This window comes from Triticum aestivum, chromosome 6D (assembly GCF_018294505.1).
Source record: "Triticum aestivum cultivar Chinese Spring chromosome 6D, IWGSC CS RefSeq v2.1, whole genome shotgun sequence".
NCBI lineage: Eukaryota > Viridiplantae > Streptophyta > Magnoliopsida > Poales > Poaceae > Triticum > Triticum aestivum.
This window is the reverse complement of record NC_057811.1, coordinates 20,321,210-20,340,219: the sequence shown is the minus strand read 5'-3', so window position 1 is coordinate 20,340,219 and position 19,010 is coordinate 20,321,210.

Sequence of the window (19,010 nt, the reverse complement as noted above, 5' to 3'; positions counted from 1 at the left end):
GTCCAAAGATAATTAAAGCAAGCTTTCACCCCGGCCACCATTCACCGCCGCTGAACACCACACCCCGGCTACCACGCCGTCCACACTACCATGGCAACCGGGCAGCACCAAGCCACGGCCTATGCCCATGAGAACCACGGACCCACCACCAGGGCCGCCGCCCCGGCATCCAAGACCTTGACACCACCTCGCCCGAGATCCGCCGCTAGCCCAACCAAAGACACGAGCGCAAAGGACCAGCCTTTCGCACCCCTGGGGTGCCCCCAGTGCCAAGACCCAATAGGCCGGCCGAAACTGGCCTCCATCGCCCCATCCCGCGGCACCGGGCGCGAGACGAGCTCGGTCCTGCTGCCGGGCACGAGACGAACATGGTCCTGCTGCCGGGCGCGAGACAAGGTCAGTCATGCTATCGGGTGCGAGACGAGTGATGGACCGCAGCTGGGGGAGTGCCAACCCTTAGACGAAGGTTGCGCCCGGATGACGAGGAGATAGCTCGAAGGTCGCAACGGGCCGCCTGCAAACCAGCCAACGCCGGAAATCCAGCCGCCGCCGCGACCGACCCACCAAGGGCAGCCGCCACGTCGGACCACTGCCCACCCGGCGAGCTCCAAGCATCGGAGCCGCTGGGCATGCACCGCATCATTACCACGCCGCTGGGCATGCACCGCATCATTACCACGCCGCTGCTACCTCCACCGAGCAGGGAAGAGGAAACAGCCGACCGTGGCCCAGGCCAAGCGCAGCCCGTGGCACCAGGGAAGTTTGCCAGCAGCACGAACGCCGCCCGCCGCCGCCCCAGTCCACCCCACAACCACCGCCACCACAACGCGACCCCTACCTGCGACAGGGAGAGACAGTCGTGCCAATGCCGCCCCCAGCCGCCGGCGCCGGATCCTGGCGGATCTGGCCCGGGCGGCCCCACGCGCCTCCACCTGGAGAAGTGGAGCTACCGCAGCCGCTGTCGGTGTCAAAACCGGCGGATCTCTGGTTGGGGGTCCCGAACTGTGCCTCTAGGATCGATGTTTACCCAGGTTCGGGCCATCTCTATGGAGGTAATACCCTACTTCCTGCTTGATTGATCTTGATGAATATGAGTGTTACAAGAGTTGATCTACCACGAGATCGTAATGGCTAAACCCTAAAAGTCTAGCCTATGTGAATATGGTAATGAGTATCCCTCCCTCCGGACTACGCTCTCTGGTTTATATAGATACCGGAGAGATCTAGGGTTACATGGAGTCGGTTAAATAAGAGGGAATCTTCATAATTAGCCGCCTAGCTTGCCTTCCACGCCTAGTAGAGTCCTATCCCGACACGGGTACGATCTTCGGCCTTCATGTCTTCACAGCCCATCAGTCCGGCCAACGAATAACAGGCCGGTCGCCCGAGGACCCCTTAGTATAGGACTCCCTCAGTAGCCTCCGAACCTGGCTTCAATGACGAGGAGTCCGGCGCGCAGATTTGTCTTCGGCATTGCAAGGCGGGTTCCCTCCCTCTGAACTCTGGAATAGTCTTTGGATGTAGTAAGTATATCCGGACCCGTGTATGTAACTGCAAAGAATGACCCGTGTAGTAAGTCCGGCCTGCTGACAATTGTTTATGACATTGCATTATGCCTGCCCGATTATTATTTCCAACCGTCGGCTAGCCCATGCCCCACGTCTCGGGATGCGGTTTTATCAACACGTCTTGTCAAAGCGGGGATCGTGTCCCTTAATCATGGGACTTTCAATAATGTAGGCGTGGGTAACCCAACCGTCCCCTGGGTACAACTCCTTGAGGATAGGTGAGTTTCGAGACCCGAGAGGGGATGCCCAATATTCTGGGCCTTTATATAGGGACCCAGACTTGTCTTTTCTCTTCTGCGCTTGCTTCTTCCCCAACCCCAGTCACCTCGAGTTCTAGCCCTCGGGTTCCAATCACCACCAGCCCCAATCATGTCTGTGTCCAGCCGTTCAGGCCGGTGGGTGGCCTCTTCTGTCACGGAGGAGGATATAGCGAAGCTCCACGTGGCGAGGTATCTGACCCCAGAAATCCTTCATCGACTTCCCGCCGCGGGGTAGGTTACTCCCACCCCCAAATCTGGTGAGAGGGTAGTTTTTGTGTCCCACTTCCTCCATGGGTTAGGGTTCGCGTTTAACCCCTTCGTCCGGGGGCTCATGTTCTATTATGGGCTAGATTTTCACGATCTAGCCCCGGACTCTATTCTTCTCATCGCGATATTCATCGTCACGTGTGAGGCCTTCATCCGGAGTCCTCCGCACTTTGGTTTGTGGCTCAAGACTTTTGACATGAGGCCGCAGGTGACAGAGGAGGAGCAGGCAGAGTGCGGCAGCATCACAATAGGCAAGCTTGCCAGCGCGGTTTGGTTTGAAGGATCTTTCGCCAAGTCTTCCGACCTATGGCAGCAAGGGTGGTTTTATATCAACGAGTCGCGGGGCTCCAAGTGGGTGGCTACGCCTGCGTTCCGACCCGGCCCTCCAATTCAGCTTTGCTTCATGGACCAATAAGGGGCTGGACTGGGGATCCGTCAATGAAGTGCAGACTCAGCAAGGTCGCATCCGAAGCCTTACCGAGAAGGGCATCGGTCTTGTGAACGTCGTTCAAGTAATGCTAGTCCGCCGGACCCTGCCATGTCAGCGAAGGCCTCTCCGTATGTGGGAGTTTAATCCTGAAGGACGGCGGACTCTTCAGCACTTCCTCGGCACTACGCACGAGGGAATGTGGAAATTATATTTCGGGGAACGAGAGCAATGGCCGGACACCACCGAAGATGTTGGCCTTGACTGTAATCATCCGGACACTACGGTAAGTATTCGATCTCCGCACACCCTTTATTCGAGTATCTCTTGGTAAGATATTGAACAATTCGTCCCTTCACAGGACTGGATAAAGAAAGCGGTGTTGATCTGGTGTCCGGCGCCCCTTCCCGAAGACTCTACGAGCGCCCTGCTAACGAGGATGCTGACTCCGACACCGTACCAGGCGTCTGCGGAGGAGGGCGAGAACAGGGAGGCCGGAGGTGGTCTCTGCCCCAAGGATAAATCAGACGTTGTGTTCGGGGAAACCGAAACCCTCTTGCCCGAGGGCAAAGGTGCAGAGGAGGCCTTCCATGGCAAGAAGAGGGCCGCTTCTGAAGGTCAGGAGGGGAAACCTTCCAAGAAAGGGAAAACGCCATCGACGGGCGGCTTGGGCCGGGCAAGCGATGTTGACGTGGAGCTTTATGATGAGGATAAACCTTTGGCTAGACCGTAAGTGCAGCAGGGTACTTTAATCATACCTCCTTCCTTTCTTATTGCTGAAGTAATCCTCCGACATACGTATGTCTTCGTAGGTTAACGCCTACGGTTTCTCGTCCTCCTCCTCGGGAGACCTTCTTCCCGAGATGATGGAGAGTGACACGCCTTCTCCGGCCCCCTCGCCCAACAGGGCGGATGATTCTGAGGTATCGTCCCGGGGGGCTCCTCCTAGTCGACAAGCAGTGGAGGAAACGAAGAGGGCATTACCCGAAGGTGGTACCTCTGTCACTCAGGGTTCGGAAATCAAGCATGGCGGCCCCGCCCTATCCGGTTTAGATCCGGAGACGATTCTGGGGGCGAGTGGGCGGATTCCTTCAAAGGAATACCGTACTCCGGCGGCGGCTTCCGAAGACCCAGAAGCGCCGGAAATGCTGACGGACATGTTGCGACAAGCTTCCATTTCAGAGGAACACCGTGCCTTGATCGTTACGGTGGTCGAAAAGGTTCTATCCATGAAGAGCGGGTTGAACGAGGCCTTCACGAGCCTCCTAAGGGGTTTTGAGGTTTGTGATGTAGTTTTGCCAATTGAATAATATTGACAGAATGCACCTGTTGTATATGAAGTAGCCCCTGAGACTTGGATTGCCTTCCGACGGAAGCGATCGGAGGATCAAAAAGATATGCTCAGTTGCTAACCTTAATTTAACTTGGAATACAGGCTACCTCCCCTCCTGCGGCTACCCGAAATACAGAAGTGGCCGAACTACAGCGAAAGCTGGATATTGCGGAAGATGACATTGCATTGATCAACAGGCGTCTTGACGACACGCAAGGTATATATGTCGAGCATTCCTTACACCAATGTGCTTGTAATGTTGGCCTGACGCCGAAAAGGGTTTATATGAAATGTGCATGATTTCAGATGGTGCGGCCGCCGTTGAAGCTCTTCGGGCGGAGCTAGCCCGGGCCAAGGAGCAGGCCCGGCGTAGTGATGCGGCTGCCGAGAAGGCATCGGCTGATCTAAGAGCCGAACAAGCAGCTCGGCGCCAAAGTGAGGAGAAAATATCCGCACTGGCGCTTGAATTGAAGAATACTGTCAGCCGCTGTGAATTCCTTGAGAAGGAGAATAAAGCCAAGATGGCTGAGCTTGATAAGGCCGTACGAGAGGCGAGTGAAGCTCGGTCTGAATCTAGGGCAGCTCGTGAAGAGATTCGACAGGCTAAGGAGATAGCGGCCGGTAAGCCCTTTTTGCTTCAGACCAAGTTTGGCGATCCGGACTATGCTCAGCTAAACCAGGTCTAGAGTTCTCCGGCTGAATTTTTGGACTTGCCGAAGAGTTCTTCCGATGCGGCGTAATTTTACCACGGGCAAGAGGGGTATGCAACGGAGAAGCTTTTTTGGTCACAATTCGGCGCGTCGAAGCGCCCTCTGTTGCTCAATGAACAGATGTCTAAGTGGGCCGAGCTTCATAGGATATCTGGCAACACCATGAAGAACGTCATAATCCGGTTCTGGCCAAGTGAGCCTATTCCGAGTAGTTATTTTGGCCTGGTGCGGCGGCTTGTTGACGCGGTGCCACATATCGACGCTGTGAAGCGGTCGGCATGCATTGAGGGTGCACGGGTGGCCTTTGCCCGAGTCAAAACATTTTGGGGAAAGATGAAGGCCATTGATGTTACGGCGAGGAGTCCACCCAAGGCCCAGGACCGTAATGAACCGGAGCACTATTTTGAAGACGTCTTGGTACCCGCTTGATAGAGGGTCAATGCTCGAAAGATATAATGTTCGAGTGATTTATATGATGGTGTAACAGACAACTTTATAGTTAATCTATTTATATTTTTCTCGAAAGCTTGAATTCCTCCTCTGTGGCCGTTTTAGTATAATCTGAAAGTTTTCCAGTCGTCGGCTTCAGCCCCCTCATAGGAAGTACGGGGGTGTCCGGAAAAGCATTTAATCACTCTTTATCCAACATCTTGGTCCATAAAGGAGGTGATAATGCGGCGAACTAGGCAATCGGACTATAGGGCGTTAACACTTTCACTTAGCCATAGGAGTTTTATGGTGGGGCTACGACATAGCCCCTGGTATCTATACGGCGCATAGTGCCTTACATATGTTGATCTAAAAAAGATCCCTCGTGTGACACGGAGAATCACTAAAGATTCGAATAAGTCGTCAAGTGGTTGACCAGCTCTCGCCGCATCATGACAGTCAGTTTTCGGCTTTCTCTACTGAGGTGCTCATCCGGTCTAGGCCAGGGCACAATCGCAGTAGTTCTCCATTTACTACCCTAGCCGATAGAGCGGAACGTAGGGTAGCAAGCATAGGATCCGGGCAACCCAACTATTGACCAAAGACAATGATTCGGATCTGATGCATATAAGGTTAACTTGCGACGCCGAAGTACGCTATAGAGCTGTTCGGGCTTTAACTGGCGACTCGTTTTTTCCCATACCGGGCCCCTGGCAAGTTATGCCGAGGCGCGTCTTGTAAGGCAGCCGTTACGGCCGGACTCATTGTAGAAAGAGCATGAAATATTAGTTCGGGTAAAGTTTACTGGGAGCGGAGCAACATGCCAATGATAAATATATAAAGAGTAAAAACCACAACCCAGCTATTTGACATGCTCGGAGTTGGGAACAGAGGAAAAGGGCATGGTACAGGCTCAAAAGGAAGAGTGCGGTCTACAAAAGCTTATTTTGGACCTCCCGTCGCACGTCTGCGCCGCCCGTCCTCGGGGAGGGGAATCCTTAACGGGGGTGGCCCCTTAGGTGAGTGTGCGGATCCGAACTTCGAGAGAGTCCGATGTAGATGTTGTCCTGATGATCACCTGTTTTTAAGAAATTATACAAAAAAATAAGAAAGACGGATAAAAACGTTACTAGGATTCTTGCAGGGTTGTCCATATTGTGCTTCCGCCGATGCCCGTGGTATCTTGAGTGCGTAGTTATGTACGCGTGGTGTAAACTTTGCCAGTACAGTAGATGGGCGGCGGAAGCCGAACTGCTATTTCCATTCTGGGTGTGGTCGAACTTCAGAGGGAAAGTGTTTCTGGCCACTAGTGTTCGGCTGGCGGGCCGATCCGTCGTCTCTATCGCCTGGTGGCCTCCTCCCCTTGTGATCGGCGTTGAGCTTGCCTGCCTACTTAAGGACCCAACAGTTTCTGTTGGTACGATTAGCTAGCCTATCAGGGTGACCGTGATATCTTCTTGACAAGGTGTTTCTGCTAGACAAGGTCGGTCCAATATCCTGTTAAGGGTGGATGGTCCATCCTGGTTTGCCTTTAGTGGCTTCTTCCGTTGACTGGGCTTCGGATTGTGAAATCCGGCGTTCACCGTTGTGTCGCATGTATTACTGCGACTGTTGTGTTCGGTTCGTCGTGGCATACCGTTGTCGTCTCGAATTTCGGAAGTGCCCAGGTCGCTGGCGTTGTTTCTTTTACGAGTGAGCCAGTTGTCTTCTCCCGCACAAAAGCAAGTCATTAGAGCGGTGAGGGCTGTCATGGACTTGGGTCCTTCCTGGCCGAGGTGACACGCTAGTCATTCATCCTGGACGCCATGTTTGAAGGCTGCGAAGGCTTCTGCATCCGGACAGTCGGGTTCTTTTTGACTAGGAACCTAGTCCAGAGCTCCCTGACTGACTCGCCGGACTTCTGGACAATATGACTTAAGTCATCGGCATCTAGAGGCCGGACATATGTTCCTTGGAAGTTGTCTCGAAAGGCGTCTTCCAAGTCTTCCTAGCTACCAATGGAATTTTCTGGTAAACTGTTTAGCCAGTAGCGAGCTGGCCCTTTAAGCTTGAGAGGTATGTATTTAATGGCATGAAGGTCGTCTCCGTGAGCCATGTGAATATGGAGGAGGTAATCCTCAATCCATACCGCGGAATCTGTTGTTCCATCGTATGATTCGATGTTAATGGGTTTGAACCCGTCTGGAAATTCATGCTTCATTACCTTGTCAGTGAAGCAGAGAGGGTGTGCAGCTCCTCTATGTTGAGCCACACTTTGAAGCACTTTCGGCGGGCTCCGTTTACGGAGTTTGGACCTAGCGTGGTCGGCTCTATAGTGTCCGAATGGGTGGCCATCATATTCGGTCCGGGTGTATCTCCATGATCTGTACATTGATCTTGTGCGCCCTGCTCTATCCTCCGGGTCTTGGTTGATGTCGCGAGTGTTCCCTCGAGCTGTTTTGCTCTTGATTTTATGGCCGGATGGGTTGGTATGTTGCTCTGTCTGGGCTGCTGCTTTGTCTGGACCGAACTGTGGTCGGCCCGCCGCATTGTTCGATGGTGGTGTGGGCTCCAGCGCCCTGCCATCGTATTGAGGGAGCCACCTACCCTTTGGGTGGCTTTTGTCTGGGCTACTAAGGCCGTATTTTCAGCGGCCAAGACCTCGGTCCATCTATCATTGAGCAAATCTTGGCTTGCTTGAAGTTGCAGTTGCTTCTTCCTTAAGCTCCTTGTAGTGGCTATAAGCCGGCGTTTGAAACGCTCCTGCTCGAGAGGTTCCTTAGGCACGATAAAATCCTCCCTGCCGAGGATCTCCTCTTCCTCGGAGGGTGGGAGATAATTGTTGTCCTCCGAGTCTCCATATGTGGCCTGTTCATCGGGGTTGTACTGCCAGCTTTCCTGTTCCTCCTGTTCGGATTCTACCTCAACAGGGTCTTCATTGTCCGGAGTGTTGTCTTTTCTGGTGCTAGCAGTGTTTTCTCTTGAGCGATGTGGCTTGGAGCGGCGCCCTGGTCGCCGGTGTTCGGACTGTGTACCAAGAGTTTTATTCTCGACTGGATCCTCCTCATCATCGGGTGTGTCTATCATACACACATCATACCAGGAAGTGGCCATCCCGTGTCTAGCAGGTAGCGAGCTCTGGCCCTGCCCCTCATCGTCGTCCATACCGGCGATGTCTTCGGAGCGGGGGTCAGGCGTGTTGGTTGGGTCTTCGACGGTGGCTATAAAGTGGGTGGCGGGTGGGAAGCAAAATTCTCCATCATCCACCGTAAGTTCGAACCGAACATAGTTCGGTGACGAGCCATCTGCCAGGGATAGGTTTTTTAGTGAGTTTAGTACGTCGCCCATGGGCAAGTGTTGGAAGACATCTGCGGCGCTGAACTTGAAGATCGATAATCGATCGAGTTCGGTATCCGCGGGCTCGCAGGGTTCGGAACTCGACGCCGGAGAAGAGTCCGGGGTTCCGTTGGTGCAGATGCCATACGCAGTGGAATCTACGAGCGGCTCCAATGCCGCAGAATCGGTAGCCCCCGCGATGGGGTTAAGCTTCCCATCTTCGGGGGACTTGATCTGCTCCGGATCTAAGGCCAGAGTTGCTGCAGGAGCTCTCTCCTGCATGCGGCCCGATGACAGGTTTAAGCCATGTCCATCGGGGCAGCGGGGAGCAATTGCCGCGGTCTCGAATCCGTCGAAGATCAAGTCTCCACGGATGTCCGCAACGTAGTTCAAGCTTCCGAACCTGACCTGATGGCCAGGGGCGTAGCTGTCGATCTGCTCCAGGTGGCCAAGCGACTTGGCCCGCAGTACGAAGCCACCGAACACGAAGATCTCCCTGGGCAGCGTCATCATCGACTATTGAAGGGGCCATCAAACCTTTTGACGACGGCACAGTGGAACTCTCCACTACTAGGAAAAGGGCTATAGATGGAATGGTCACTAATTGCGCACCAGACACGTGATGCGCCACTACTATATAGCAGTGGCACACCATGTGCTGGTGCGCCATTAGTGTGAAAGACACTAATGACGCACCAGACACACGGTGCGCCATTAGTAACAATTTTTTTTTATTTTTCCAAACATACTAATGGCGCACCAGGGCACAGTGCGCCATTACTAGATCTAAGTAGTAATGGCGCACCAGCCACATAGTGCGCCACTACTATATTTATTTTTTATTTTTTTGCAAAACTACTAATGGCGCACCAGGGAACAGTGCGCCATTGCTAGTTTAAACTAGTAATGGCGCACTGTTCCCGGGTGCGCCATTAGTGTTTTTTTTTGCAAAACTACTAATGGCGCACCACCAGCAGGCGCGCCATTAGTAACCAGGGTTACTAATGGCGCATTTGTTGGTGGTGCACCATTAGTAACCTGGGACGAGCTAGATATTTTGGACAGCCACACCTACCCACTCACTTCATTCTCTCCACCTCCTCCTCCAAGCTTGTCTCGGCTGCCTCCTCCTCCTCACCTCATTTGCACCATAAATTCATCCAAATTAAGTGGTTAAATTACCTTTTTTTGATAGGTAAGTAAGGGGGAAGCTATTTTTATGTTGTTCTCCCTCTCCAACAACGTGCACATGCACTTTTTATGGCCTAGCTAGATCTATGTATGTTTGTGGTGTTGCATATGTTTGTGGTGTTGCATATATGTTTGTGTTTGCAGGTACCGGTATTTGAAATGCGATAGTTGCCAATATTTTGCCGGAATGTTGATTCATTTCCGTTTCGGCGAGAATTTTGGCACTATGCATTCTTTTTGGTCCCATTTTTAGGGAAAGTCATGCCAAATTTTTTCTTGGTTCTAAACTATCGTTTTGCTCTACCCCGCAGGCGACCATGGTCTGCACGATGACCGAAGGCATCGTGAATAGGTTTTTGAGCTCCGCGAAGGCCGAGATGCTTGAAAAGAACGAGACGGAGATAAGATGTCCGTGTCGAAGATGCAAGCTGAAGAGCCTTATTGCGGACCCGGATTCCGGGCAGGTGCGGGACCACCTGCTCTTGCGTGGTTTCATGGATGGCTATCGGTGGCAAGGTGATGAAGATCACTATGAAGTCGTCCATGGGGGTCGGGCAAGAAATGAGGAAGGGCAGCAAGACAACCACCGCGGCTCGGGCGGGCGAGAAGACGAAGATGCCGGACATGATGATGAGGAAGATGCGGGAGCAGACGAAGGGCATGATCATGAAGATGAAGATGCCGGCGGAGCAGACGACGATGGACCATCGATGGGCTGGGTGCAAGACCCTCATATTCAAGAGCTGCTTCTCAAGCAGACGGATAACGCAAGAGCTGCCGCCCGAGAGAAAGCCAAGCTGGATCAACTGGAGATAGACGCGGTTACTCCATTGTATGAAGGATGCAGGCCCGAGGATACCCGCCTGAAAGTAACGCTCATGGCTCTGGAGATGAAGGTAAAACACAAAATGACCGACGCATACTTCGACGAGAACATGTCATTCTGGCACGAACGTCTTCCCAAGGGGAACAAGTGCCCGACCAGTTTCGAGGAGGCGAAGAAAATCGTGTGTCCTCTGGATTTACCGCACGTGAAATACCATGTGTGCATGAACAATTGCATCATTTATCGGGACGAGCACGCGGAGTCTACCATATGTCCGGTGTGCGGCGTCACTCGATACAAGAAGAGGAAGAAAGCTCCTCAAAAAGTGGTGTGGTACTTGACGGACCCTAAGGTAGCTAAGCTCCTGCGTTGGCACGCGGATAGGGAGGAGAAGAAGCGAGAAGATGACGCAAATGATCCGGAGATAAATAAAAAAGACAAGATGCTGAGTCACCCTAAGGATGGGAGCCAGTGGCAAGCGTTGAACTTCGAACACCCAGAATTTGGGAAGGATCCAAGGAACATTGTGCTGGGCGCGAGCACCGATGGAGTCAATCCGTTTGGCAGCCAGAGAAGCACACATAGCACCTGGCCTGTGTTCGTGTGGATGTACAACCTTCCCCCTGGTTGTGCATGAAGAGGAAGTACATTCACATGAGTATGCTAATTCAAGGGCCGGAACAACCAGGGAACGACATCAATCTGTATCTGGGGCTGCTGAAAGAGGAGCTAGACACGCTGTGGAAAACGCCAGCCAATACGTGGGACGCCGCAGAGAGAGAATATTTCCCTATGAGAGCCGCACTACTAACGACGGTGCACGCTATCTCGGTTACGGATATCTCGCGGGGCAGGTGGTCCACGGATTTTCTGGATGCGTCAGGTGCATGGATGACACAACGTATCGCCAGCTAGATAGAGATCCTGGGTCTTCGAAAACCGTGTTCATGGGACATCGAAGGTGGCTTCGCGACGATGACCCGTGGAGGAAACGCAAGGATCTGTTCGATGGTGAAACCGAACCCCGAAGACGCCCGCGTACGAGGAGCGGCAAGGAAATAAACGAGCTGTTGAAAAATTGGAAAGATTGCCCACTGCCGGGAAAGAAGCAAAAGGCGCCAGAGCCGGGAAAGAAGCGAAAGGCGCTAGAGCCGCTGCTGAAGGTATGGAAAACGAGGTCTGTTTTCTGGGACTTGCCGTACTGGAAGATCCACCGTGTGCCTCACAGCCTTGATGTCATGCATATCACGAAGAACGTGTGCGAGAGTCTGCTTGGTACCCTGCTCAACATGCCAGAGAGGACCAAAGATGGGCCGAAAGCAAGGGCAGACTTGAAATCAATGGGCATCAGGGAGGAGCTTCACGCTAATGATGATGATGATGATGAGGCGAAGCAGGACACGGAAAGTCGTCGCAAAGGCAAAAAGGCCAAGAAGACCGGAAATGACTTCCCTCCCGCGTGCTTCACTCTAAGTCAGGAGGAGATCGATCAGTTTTTCACCTGCCTCGTAGGAGTAAAACTTCCTTACGGTTACGCGGGGAAGATAAGCAGATACCTAGACTCAGCGAAGCAGAAGTTCAGCGGGATGAAGTCTCACGACTGTCACGTGCTGATGACGCAGATACTTCCAGTTGCAATCCGTGGGATCATGGACGCGCACGTCCGTGAAACGCTATTTGGCCTATGCAACTTTTTCGACGTCATCTCTCGGAAGTCGGTTGGCGTGAGGCAACTCAGAAGGCTACAGGAAGAGATCGTGGTGATACTATGCGAGCTTGAGATGTACTTCCCGCCCGCATTCTTCGACGTTATGGTGCATCTGCTGGTCCATATCGTGGAGGATATCATCCAACTCGGGCCGACGTTCCTGCACAGCATGATGCCGTTCGAAAGGATGAATGGTGTCATCAAAGGATACGTTCGCAACATGTCACGTCCAGAGGGAAGCATAGCCAGGGGCTTTCTGACCGAAGAGTGCATCTCCTACTGCACGAATTATCTAGGCATCGAGAACCCCGTTGGTCTGCCCGTCAACAGGCACCTCGGCAGGCTCGCTGGATGGGGTCACCGTGAGGGTCGCCGCGAAATGCATGTCGACTTCGATGGTCGACTCGCCGACTTTGAAAGAGCAAACCTAGTCGCGCTACAACACATAGACGTGGTCGATCCTTGGGTGGTAGAGCACAAAACCTTTATTGAGAAGACGTACAATGACCGAGGCCAACAGAGGACGGACGGAGATATAATCAAAGAGCACAACTCATGTTTCACGCGTTGGTTCAAGCAGAAGCTTCTGTCGTACCCTTTACATGAGGATTCTTCCGCGAAAGAACAACTCATATTCGCCTTGTCACAGGGCGCCGAGCACAACCTGATGACGTATGAGGCGTACGATATCAACGGCTACACATTCTACACCGAGGACAAGGACATGAAGAGCGATGGTTATCAGAACTCCGGGGTAACGATGGAATCCTACACCGGTAACGACAAGGACAGATACTACGGAAGGATCGAGGAGATCTGGGAGCTGAGCTACGCTGGAGAGAAGGTCCCGATGTTCCGTGTCAGATGGGCCAAGAGCGTCATAAAAGAAGACCGGTATTTCACCACCATGGTTATACCCGAAGCCAAATCCAAGACCGCAGGCGCGAACGTCACCGCGAAAAATGAGCCATGGGTACTGGCTTCCCAAGTGGACCAATGCTTCTTCATTACCGACCCGTCAAAGCCCAGTCGTGTTGTCGTGAGGAGAGGCAAAAGGAAGATCATCGGAATGGATGGAGTCGCCAATGAGCAAGACTTCGACAAGTACGGCGACCCGAAGATGGAACATGACGACGATGAAGTATCAGCATACACCACAAGAAGAAGCAGGACCACCCTACCTAAAGGACGTCCGTTCAAGAGAAGAACTCCATTTACGAAAAATAAGGGCAAGAAGATTGTGAACAGATAGCTAGCTAAGATCGATTGTATTTAAATTGTAGCCTTCATTTCTCGATTGTATTTCATGGGCCCTTTTTGAACTCATGAATATTTTTAAAATTTCATGGACACTCGATCTCGATCCCCCTCCATCTCGATCGCTAGCCCACCTCGCCAGATCCGGTCCCCCTCGCCGCCGAGCACCCCCCGCACCCTCTACCCCGCTCCACCGGCCGCCGTCGCCGACCCCCCGCACCCTCCCCCGCTCCACCGCCGCCGACGACCCACCGCATCCTCCCCTGCTCCACCGCCGCCGACGACCCTCCGCACCCTCCCCGGCCTGCTTCACCGCCGCCGATGACCCCCCGCACCCTCCCCGGCCCGCTCCACCGTCACAAATGAATGCAACTAAAATTGCAAAAAAAAAACAAATTTGATTATATTTTCAAATAATAAATTTGATGATTTTTTTCATATTCATAAATATTTTCAAATAACAAATTTGATTATATTTTCTAAAAAAGTATTACTGTTTTTATAAAAAATTATTATTGTTTCATATTCATATTCATTTTCTAAAAAATTATTAGATGCAACAAAAAATAATATAAAAAAAGATTACTAATGGCGCACCTTTGGCTGGTGCGCCATTACTATATAAAAAAAAGTTTACTAATGGCGCACCGCTTCGGGGTGCGCCATTGCTATATAAAAAAAACATTCTAATGGCGCACCGCTTCGGGGTGCGCCATTAGTAAGTTTCCCCCCTATAGCTAATTCCTCCCTCTCCCTCGCTAGTTCCCCTTCGTCCCTCTCCCTCGCGCCAGTTCCTCTCCGTCCGCTCCCAATCCGCGCCCCCGCAGCCTCCCTCTCCCCATCCTCCCCTTCCTCCCCTCCGACCCGACCCCACTCTCGCCGGAGCAGCGCCGCAGGGCCGACACCAACCTCGCCCTCGCCCGCGCGCGCCGCAACCTCCGCCTCGCCGAGTCCGGAGCTGCCCGTGGAGGAGACGTGGCTGGAGGCGCCCTCCGGGGAGGTACCCGTCTACCCGCCGCCCTCAAGCGCTAGTTCGTCGCCCTCGAGCGCCTGCATGCCAAGGTGCCCGTCTACCCGCCGCCCCACCTCATCTTCCACGCGCTCCACTATGCTGTTAGGGTTAAGATTTTTTTAGTCCCCGCCCCCGACTCTGCTGCTGAAATTACCGTTGAAATTGAGGTAAAATCACTGTTGAACTGGGTGTAAAATCACTACTGTTGAAATTCAAATTTAAACTTGAAAATGAAAATTGAATTGGAGAATTAAATCACTGTTTTTTAGTCCCCATTTCTGAACCTATGCTAACCTTGCAAGCAGCATAACAGGCAATGTACTCCAAAATACTATAAGAACTGGAGTAAAAGATGACTGCATCTCACAGAAACTCTATACACTGCCAACTGTATTTAGTTAACATTACACTGCCACTGCTATTCAGCACAAACGTTTGATCATCTCACTCTACTTACTGTCAATTGACACTGTATAACTGTCAGCTCCATTCACTGGCAGCAGAATTTTATTTTACTTTCCCCACTTTATAACATTCAGAAATTGTTTACTAGCTCAAGCTTCTCCTTTGCACTTTATCACTTCAATCTGCTGCTACCTCAAGCTTCTCGTTTACACTTGTGCCAAGTAACTTTTTTCCTTGTATAATTATATGGTGGTTGACTGAGCTGCTACTTTTTCCTTGTAGAAGATCGCAGGTCGAGTGGGAGGGATCCAGTTGCGACGACACCGAATCACCAGCAAGGCAGCTGCCTAGAATAATAGGTTGACTCACCTATATATACTACTATCTTGCATCTCTCTCTTGTTTCTTCTTCTACTACAATACAAAGAGAGTCATTTCAGTTACTTATCTTAGTGTGTGGTGTGGCTGTTTATTGTTCAACACCAGCAGCTAGCTCTATTTAGGTCCAGTAGAAACGACATGGCTCTCCAATTTTTAAGTAATCTTGCATATGTTAGAAACTACATATATGGTCTCCAGTTTTCTTACCTCTGCTCGGAAACACCAACGCATCAACAAAAGAAGATGCTATTTTTGTTACGTTTTCAGTTCGTGTCAGCAGGGAGATATAATGTTTTAAAATCTTTCTGGTTATATTGGAGTTAGTTTTTTTGAATATGAGCAGCAGTGACTTGGATATACCTTATGGAGTTGTAACAGTTGCTCTTGGTGCTTAGGTGCATTTTCTTTGTGTAACTTGGTTTAAAAATGTGATTTGGTCTTTTGTGGCATTTGGATGCCTAAATCCCATTTTCTTAATCATATTGCTTGGAAACTTTTGGTTATCTCCTCTCAGTGATGAAATAATTTATATGTACTGCACTTTTTTCATAATTAGGTAATAACGTTGGTTACAGTTTTGGTAGTTCAAACGGGATGTATCTCATTTTGTAGACAGATTATTTTCTGGAATATCATATATTCAAATTTGTAATGAATGATGGCTTCTACCTGAATTAGTAGACTCTGTGGTGTTAGTTTGTTCTAAATACAGTAAGATAATTTTAACAACTGTAGAACATGTTGAGACTAGCAACTTTTTTGTGACATCAACCAACAGTCCTGTCACTGGGTTATCCTATTTTATATTTTTAATTACAAACTTAAGTTTGAGTAAACAGTGGCAGTGAAGTCCTCATAATAATCAGGCGGATGTTAACTTTATGATGTCCCCAGAAGTTAACTAAGATTGTGGTGCTAGTAGAGGCACATTGTGGCCTTTTCATCCATATGAAAGTAGAGGCACATTGTGGTGCTAGTTTGCTGGGTTTTGTCTCCGACTATCGTGTCGTGATGATTTTGCAGGTACCCCGAGAGGCCCTTGAGTTTGCCGGAATGTCGATTAACTTCCGTTCCGGCAAATTCGGGTACTCCATATGTCCTATTTTCAGCAAAGGTCATGCTGAAATTTTCCATGAATTTTAGCATGACTTTGCTAAAAATAGGAAATATGGGGTACTTGTGACTAATGCATGGGCCGGGGTCTTAGTACTTAATTAAGTAGGATCAACTGCCCCTTTATTCTTGCTGCATTAAACCATAGGTGGCAATAGAGCCAAGTGATTAGGCCCAACTTAGAATTCTCCTTCCCAGCTTAGCTTTTAGGGTGCCTCGGTGTCGTTGAGAACCTAAATGATGTACGCTTAGGCTTTTAGGGTGCCTCGGCGTCGACAAACCCTAAATGATAAAAGCTTAGCTTTTAGGATGCCTCGGTGTCGACAAACCCTAAATGATGAGACCATGATCTTGTTCCTTGACAATAACCAACTTTTTGACCAAACTTTTTTCCTATTTAGAGCGAAACATGGCCCACAACGATGAGGCCGGCGGTTCGGGCGGCAAGCAATTCTGGGAGCTGTCCCAGGAGATGGAGGAAGAACCTCACCGCTATGAGGACGCCGCCGCGGAAGACGCCGATCCTGACTACACAACCCCTAGTGGCGTCGGGGATGACACCACTGATGGTGCCGCCGAGGATGCCACCACTGATGATGGCGGCGCACGCACAGATGGCAGCCAACCGAAAAGGCAACGGAAGGACCGGCGCCCGAACGTCCTCGGCACCGTCAAGGAGGAATTTACTGAAGTGAACTCCGACGGGCATCCAACGGCGCCCAAACAAGTAGTCAAGGGGTACTCGGTTCAGCTCGGGTGCATTCTCCGGAGCACCGTCTCGATCAACACCGAGAAAAGGCATAAGGACCGAGGGAATTTGCGCAGCCTCCTCTTCACGAAGCTGCACGAACGATACAAGTTCCCCGCTGAGTTTGCAAACACACGCCTCTCAGGGAATAAAGTGAACAGTGCCACCCTCACGAGGATGAGCATGGCCCTGTCTACATGGAGAAGCACGGTGAAGGCAATGATTGAAAAAGGTGATAGTTATGAGAAGATCAAGGCGAAATATCCTTTGATGAGCGAAGATGACTACAAGGAGTTCAAGATCAAGTGCGAGAGCAGCGCAACCTCCGAATCAAGTCAGTGGGGGAAAGAAATGCGGGAGTTGAACTTAGGGGTCCACCAACTCGGTCCCGGCGGTTACAGAGTGGCGAAGCCTATATGGGCCAAGGAGGACGAGGAGCGTGCCGAGCAAGGCCTACTGCCCCGCTTCGAGAAATTACGTGACAAGCAGACCAGGAACTTTGTCAGGGCCCGGTACAAGGAGGACCCGGTAACAAAGGAGCTTACCACAGATCCGAAGACCACGGCGCTTGAGCTTGTTCTTGTAAGGAATACACCCCCGCGTAATTAGCTCCATATGGTTGCATTCTAATTAATGAAGCCAAATTTCTAAATGGTTCACATTCCTTCCGCAGGAGGCTGAAAGCAGTAGCGCGGGATCGTCTCAGAGCTCCCCTTTTGACACCCCTTTAAATAGGGCGTTGAACGTAATGAAAAACAAGGATAAGCTCAGTAAGCCGTCGTCAGCTGGTCGTGTGGCCAGCAAAGGCTTGTCCACAAAATGGTCGTCATACTATACCGCTGGTGGGCGAAAGGAGAAAAAGACCAGCTCGGAAAGCCAGTCGCGCGAGGTTCAAGAACTCAAGGCACAAGTGGCGCGGATTCCAGAGATTGTCCAAGAGCAAGTGCAACAACAACTGGGAACGAGGCTCACCGCCATTGTGCCTACCTTGATTCAGGGGCTGACGACGTGGATTGCGGGCGGCCAACAGGGGCCGCCCCCGGTTCCCAGCTTCACGGCCAGCAACTCGCACAACGCGCAGGCGGCGCCATTGGTGTCTCCGGCGGAGGCGGTATTCGTGTCTCCGGCGCCGGCACAGGCATTGGAGCTTAATGCACCCGGGTGTACGCCGGCCGGCACCTCGCCAGCAAGCGGCCCCTCCTTCAGTTGCACGCCCGCCGTTGGCGGTGCCTCGACATTAGCCGAGCTCAACGGCATCACCGTAACTAAGCCTCTCGGCCGATGACTTCATCTCCTTGCCTTTGACTGGGCATCCCTGACGCCCTACATGTTTTCGCAGGGCGCCGCCGATGTTCCTTGCACTCTCCTGCACTTCGCGGGCGGCGAGTTGGTCGATGTCGCCAAGGGCAGAATCGTTCAACCGGGCAACCGCGTGTTCCACGGTAATCCGATGTCGCCCACCTTGTATAGGGTTGAACTGGTTCGGGTGCTGCCAGGCTGCGACGAGTTGTTACCTCCGATTCGATCCGCTGGGGCCGACGAAAATGATGTGATGACCCTCAGCGCCTGCGTAAGCTGGCCCCTGCTTTGGCCGAAGAGCTAGATTCGTTTGGGGGCGGGGGACACCACCCCACAGACAAGACCGCCAGTCGTGCCAGCGCCAAGCCATGGCAAGAACGCCGCAACGCTACCGGACATGCCGGACATCCCTATGGCACAGGATCCGGACATGCATATGGCACAGGATCCGGACGACGACGACAACGACGGCGGTACATTTTCCAACGTCGATAAGTACTTTGCCGAACATGGGAACGGTGACGAGTTCTGCGGGCCTCCTTCTCAAGAACCCAACCCTGAAAAAGACGACTGCGATCTAGCTGGTACGGCGGAGAAACCCAATTGCAACAAGCGTCGTCTGGAGTTCAGTTCTCAGGAGACGCCTCCAGCTGCCGCCTTCACCGAGCCTCAGATAGCTGAGGTGCGAAATATTATCAGCCCCAACACGCTCAAGAAGGCAGTCTGTGAGCAGAACTCGATCCCATTACAGCAGATCAAGA